This window comes from Sinocyclocheilus grahami, unplaced genomic scaffold (assembly GCF_001515645.1).
Source record: "Sinocyclocheilus grahami isolate Dianchi unplaced genomic scaffold, SAMN03320097.WGS_v1.1 scaffold462.1, whole genome shotgun sequence".
NCBI classification, from domain to species: domain Eukaryota; kingdom Metazoa; phylum Chordata; class Actinopteri; order Cypriniformes; family Cyprinidae; genus Sinocyclocheilus; species Sinocyclocheilus grahami.
Genome location: NW_015505641.1, coordinates 494,332 through 501,079, shown reverse-complemented (window position 1 = coordinate 501,079; position 6,748 = coordinate 494,332).

Below are 6,748 nucleotides of genomic sequence, written 5' to 3'. Positions count from 1 at the left end.
TATAAAGCCATTTTTTCTAAAAGTGTCCATTATCTTTTGAGTCAAATTCTTACATTTAATCAGGGAATTAGAATAATAAGACATTTGGGCTGTTACCAAGCAAATTAAATCAACACAGAAGCTGCATCTGAAGTGGCATTTAGATGTATTTGCACACGTGTATTTTGTTTAATGCAAGACATGAATGCATTTAACCTGGAATTACAAATGAATAAATAATGTTTTGATATATTGAACAAAACATTGAATACTGATATTTGAAATGATTCAAAACATGATTTTTTTTTTTTTTTTAAGTAAAGAAAAAGCAGGTGGCAGCAAATCACTGTTAATAAGCGAGTCATTGCGATTTAACCGAATCATTTAAACGTTTGATTCATTCAAGAACGAAACACCGTCATGTTGCTCAGAGACACAAAACAGCGCTGTGGCTGTATCATGTCTTGAATTTGTGATCATTCTAAATGCATTATAATAGCCTGAATCATGCAGTGAAAGAAAACACTCTAAATGCGCACGCGCACTAGTCTAGACTTCACGTAATGTATGTGTGCGCTCTGTAGGGATGTTTTAAATGGTTTTTGCAAAATACTCAATGTCAAATCGCACATCGTTAAAACAACAATTACGATATATATCGCACACCCCTACTGCCAAGTAGTGATGGTGTGTTTCAGCAATAGTGTGCACCCTTCATTTACAGAGAAAGGGTCAGGGAAAAATCTGTAAAGGGAAAAATCGCCATACAAGTTCTTTATGCATTTTTCTTTTCTTTTGTACTTGTTACTTTGCACTTTTTGTTAGAAAATGTTTATTTACCATTTCGGAGTCCAGCCCGGGGTCGTCACATGTGGTTGCCGCAAGCCCGCCGGACGCTCCTTCGTCGAATCCGCCACCTCTGCTCACTTTAGCCCGCCGGTCGTTCCTCACTCAAGACCGCTGTGTGTGACGCTGTGTGTTTCGTTGTAAAAGCGAAACTACTTTGTTTGGTCTTCCAAAAGAGGACAAGACTAGAAATCAGTGGTTAAAAGTTGTATTCACAACACTGTTCCAGAACACTTCAACCCAAATATTCAGATGTGTGCAGCGCATTTTATGGAGGACTGTTTCCTGATCCTGGTAGAGTAGACTACAATGCCGGTTGTTCTGACTCACAGACTGTAAATACGTTTTGATATTTAAAGTATTTGCCACTGACGATTCAAACGCGAGTTTTGAGCAGTGTAGAGTAGCGCTTGTTGTTTGTCATTTCTCCGATCACAAATGCAGACATGGTTTTATGTTAACGCGGCACGATGCAATGCGTAAAAAGACAGTTTAAAGGCTTGTTCACAACGGGACGAACATCGCGCGCAATTATCACCGACGTTTTACGCCTCGTGACTAAACAAAGGGCGCCAATGTGAGTGTGCAAACCGACGCACAAAACGCAAGGCGTAAAAGCGTAATTTTTTTTAAATGCCTCGGGTTTGTTTTTTGGTTTGACGCGCCGCGTTAAAAACTGGCCGACCAATGAGATTGGCTCTTTTGTTCACGTGTCTGAAGCTGCTGAAGTTACAATAAAACATGACTTGGTGTCGCTCAAGCACAAAACGCTCCTGCCGAGCACACATTGTTACCTAACGACAAAGAGGAAGTAAGTAATGGCGCTTTTCCACTGCGTGGTACGACTCGGCTCGGCACGGCTCAGTACGGCACGGTTCGGCTCGGCACAGTTTGCGTTTCCACTGCAGTTCAGTACCGCTTTAGAGTGGGCGGGGTTCTGTTGTGTTTGTGTCGCAAGTTCTCAGGTAGTGACGATTCTCTCCGGCCAATCCGTGATCACTTGGTTCACTTGGAACCCCAACCGAGGTGGTACTAAAAAAAGTACCAGGTACCAGGTACTGTACCTAGTGGAAAACCCCCAAAAAGTGAACCATACCGAGCCGTACCGTACCATGCAGGGGAAAAGTGCCATAAGTAGACCAAGAAGATGCATCGAGGCAAGATGAATGTAGAGCTGCTGGTCTCATTGGTGTCTGAACACAAAGGGCTTTATGACAAATGCGACAGCGACTACAAAAATCTCGATAAGAGGGAGTTGTTATGGAGATGAATTGCAGATCAAATAGGATTCTATGTGTACCGGGGGTAGCGCCATCTAATGTCAGGGAGTGAATTTGGACGTTCACTCGGCTCATCGCCAACAAAAATCGCTTGGGTATGAACACAAAAGGTGCGTCGAAAAACATTGGCGATAAGCACGCACGATAATCGTCCTGGTGTGTACGAGGTTTAAGTCATTATAATCCGTAATTATGTCCCCATTTATAATGGGTTTTAATGTTTTTGTCTCGTCGCTCCGGCCGGACAGGGCATCACAGTATGGTAACATTTCTGTCACACGCTTGAGGTATTCAGCCAATCATAACGCACTGGATCGTTTCAGAAGGGCGGGGCATAGAGAAGAAACAATAATGTACAGTGTGTGGAAAATATTGTGTGTTTTTTTAACCTTAAACTGCATAAACACATTTCATTACACCAAATACACAAAATAATGTTCTTTTTAGCAGCATCATATGACCCCTTTAAGAGTCTTTACTGTCAATGTCCTTGCTGGTTTCACTCAGTAAGATGACAAAAGTTAATGAATGAATGGAGTTTAATTTTTGTGGTCCTAAAACGTGCAAGATAATTATCATTTTGAGCCATGAGTTTACTCAGAAATGTCCCATGGGTTGTTTTTGATTCATGAATAAATTACGGTCTGAGGTTAATATGTTGCTAACGACTTTCTGAATAAGGACTACAACTACCACAAGGATGTAAGCTCACCTGCTTGAGGAATTGGACAACAGTGTAGTTCTTGTTAACAACTTCCCATTTTAAATAACACAGTGGCTTCGAAACCAACTCGAAGGTAATTTATCTTTAAGGGGAAAAATGAGAAAGTCCTTAATAAACACAGACCCAATGTTTACATTACGTAGGCTATTAATGGCACCATTGATTGATGGCTAAACAAACGGGTAAATTGTGTGTTTTTTTAATGTTCACTGAAACGAACTGTTCGATAGAACCCTCTCTTATAACCCTTACAAATTAATTAAAATAATTAATACAAGATTTGGACCAAAGAGTGCTTGATTTCCTTGTACAAAATAACTTTTCTCACATTTCAAGCACGTGCTGCTTTTCGTAGATTACACCATTAATTAGGCCTAACGTTTATCATTTCCATGCATATTCCCATCCACGTGACACCATGTTTAACACCGTCAAAGATAAAAGACATTAAGGAAATATGAGATACGGACTATAAATGCCATTTTTGCCATGCATTAATTTTTATTTCTAAAAATCATCCAATATCCTTGTTATGTTTTAGAATAAATATAGATAAAGATAAAAACAAAAACTGTTTAAAATGTTATCAGATAAATATTTTAGAAATAGAGCTGATCTCATTCTTTAACACTGGCCAAATACACTCTTAAAAATAAAGGTGCTTCAAAAGGTTCTTCAAGCGATGCCATAGAAGAACCATTTTTGGTTCCACAAAGAGCCATTCAGTCAAAGGTTCTTTAAAGACCATCTCTTTCTTACCTTTTTATAATCTGGAGAACCTTCTTTCGCCCCCAAAGAAGCTTTTGTGAAACAGAAAGGTTCTTCAGATGTTAAAGGTTCTTTATGGAACCATTTAGACAAAAAGGTTCTTCTATGGCATCGTGAAGCACCTTTATTTTTAAGAGTGTAGTAGCCTATTTCAATTGTTGTAAACAATTCAAATCAAACTAAATGTATGCAGTTTTGCTGATAAGGTGAATATCTTTTAGCTATTTTGAGTGGAAACAGATAGGCCTTTTTATTGCAGTGTAAAATTGTCTCACTAACAAAGTATTTTAAGAAGGAAACGTATAAATCTTACCGTTTTCTTCAAGTTGTAGCCTTCAAATACAGAGGCACTTTTCACAGTGTTGCAGAGATGACTTCACACGACATCAACAGCTCTGTGCAGCTGCGGGTAACAGTAAGATATTATCATTGGACCTATTCAAACTGGATAATGGACAGAAGTAAGTGCGCATCATTGATCACTGTTCTCACTCAAAAACATTTTCTCATAACATGAGAATTATTGTGCACCTATAGCACTCCTCACTGTCAATAAAAGAGGAAAAGTGATCAAGCGCATTTACTACAAATATGTCTAAATTCATATCATTTTGGTTTAAGTTCTGCGTAATGACTTTCAGTCATTTCAGTCCTTATGAGAGTGGAATATTTAATGTAAATGTATATATCGGCATTAAAACAGCTTAAAATAATTGTTTTCGCTTAATTAATTTTCTCACCCAAGGAAAAAGAGTGCGTACACATGTGCGCAAATTTTCCCGTCAAGTTTGTTTTTGTAAATCCCACCTTTTTGCGCAGGAAGTGGCGTATCGGATTTTGTAAATGTAAATTGTGCTGTGCATTTATGAATTTTGTTTTGCAAATGTGTTATTTTTGAGGCCGATCTGGCTCCATATACGCCTCTTTCAGGGCTGTTTTTGTGTGCGTACCCAAAAGTTATAAATGAGACCCCAGGGTTGGCAGTTTTTCACAGCAAAACGGCCGATCTGGCTCCATATACGCCTCTTTCAGGGCTGTTTTTGTGCGTACCCAAAAGTTATAAATGAGACCCCAGGGTTGCCAGTTTTTCATAGCAAAACCGCTTAATTGCTACTCAAAACTAACCCAATCGCGTTTCTGGGGGTTCCACCGGTACAAATCGCTTCTGGGGTAAAATACACGTTTTTTGTGGCTGGGTTCCCCTGGTAAAATTCGCATTCCAGGGGCTACATACCACATTATTGGGGTAGCGTCAACCTGCGGCAAATGTGTTAACCCCCCCCCCCCCCCCCCCCCCCCCCCCCCCCCCCCCCCCCCACATGTCTACGTCACTATGTGGGAAGATTTGCATAACGCCGCCCAAATGTTTACCAAAGAAAGAAGGCGTAACTTTTATTCTCGCTGTAGTATTGTTGCCGCGACCGCCATGTCGTGAAGACGCTGTGTGCTTCGTTGTGAAAGCGAAACTACTTTGTTTGGTCTTCCAAAAGAGGACGGTAGCCTTCAAGATGCACCAAGAGCTTGTAACACTCCAAAGAGAAAGGAAAACTTGAAATCGCATCATATGACCCCTTTAAAAAGTAAAGGAGAACGGTTGGAAGTTGTACTTTTAAACTTTTAAGTACTGCTAATACAACTCATTGTGTGCTCCCTTACATTCAGAGAACATAGTGACATATTGTGATCCCTTCAATTGATTTTCTAAATGTTCTGTTTGTTCTTAAATTTACCATCATAAAACCTGCAGGAACCTTGTATATGTTATTTACTACATATTCATCATTTAAGTATTAATTATTGCCAATGAGACTAGCTCACAGTTTGTAATATAACATATTAAGCTAAATAATTTTCTTCTTTTTATATGTGCATCTATTATATACTGTATAGACTATATTAGGTACTTAAGGAGACATGCGCATCAGTTATACACAAATACATCCCATATAGAACGTCTGAGACATCAAAGACACGTGTTTCACAGTAAAAAAATTTATTGCTACTTGGCTGAAAAGTTAATTAAAAATACAGCTTTCTGCTCAAAACTAAGCATAGCAGCATCTGAAATGAAACAATGAGCCAGCACCCACTCTAAAAAGTACAGTCCTAGCTGACAGACAGCAAAAAGTGCTCGCATTTAGTCCTTTTACTAAATCAGTAAAACAACTCAAATGATCTCCTAAACTAAAAACAATTCGATAATTTAACACAATGAAAATATTCAGCAGTTTACTGCATGCTAAATTAGAAACTTAAAAATATAATATACATTATGCTTCCGATATTAAAACAATTTCTTATAAACAGAAAAGTTAGTATTTTATACAAAATCATATTATAATATATTCTATATATATATATATTTATATTCATTTATATAGGGCATGCTTCTCACATTAAATACGTGAATAATTAGTATCTTCAAAGATTGTACCTTGATGGGTGACAGTTTACCATAGAACCCTTAAATCCTAGATTACAATGAGCCAGCACCCACTCTAAAAAGTACAGTCCTAGCTGACAGACAGCAAAAAGTGCTCGCATTTAGTCCTTTTACTAAATCAGTAAAACAACTCAAATGATCTCCTAAACTAAAAACAATTCGATAATTTAACACAATGAAAATATTCAGCAGTTCACTGCATGCTAAATTAGAAACTTAAAAATATAATATACATTATGCTTCCGATATTAAAACAATTTCTTATAAACAGAAAAGTTAGTATTTTATACAAAATCATATTATAATATATTCTATATATATTTATATTTATATTCATTTATATAGGGCATGCTTCTCACATTAAATACGTGAATAATTAGTATCTTCAAAGATTGTACCTTGATGGGTGACAGTTTACCATAGAACCCTTAAATCCTAGATTCTGCACTGGAGGACCTATAAATCTGCATGAAACTATGAAGTACAAAAATAAACCTCAGCTTCTTGGCATTGAGAGGAAATATTAAAGCATCTCTTAAAAACAAAATGTACATAAATGATGACAAGATCAAGCTTTGGTCACGTGTCAGCAACAGGAACTTCGTCTCGATCCACGCCTGTCCGGAACTAACCGTGATTATGTGCAAAAATGTCAATGAATACGCCAGATTAAGATGCGTTTTTGCATTCAAAAGCAAGTTTCAACTC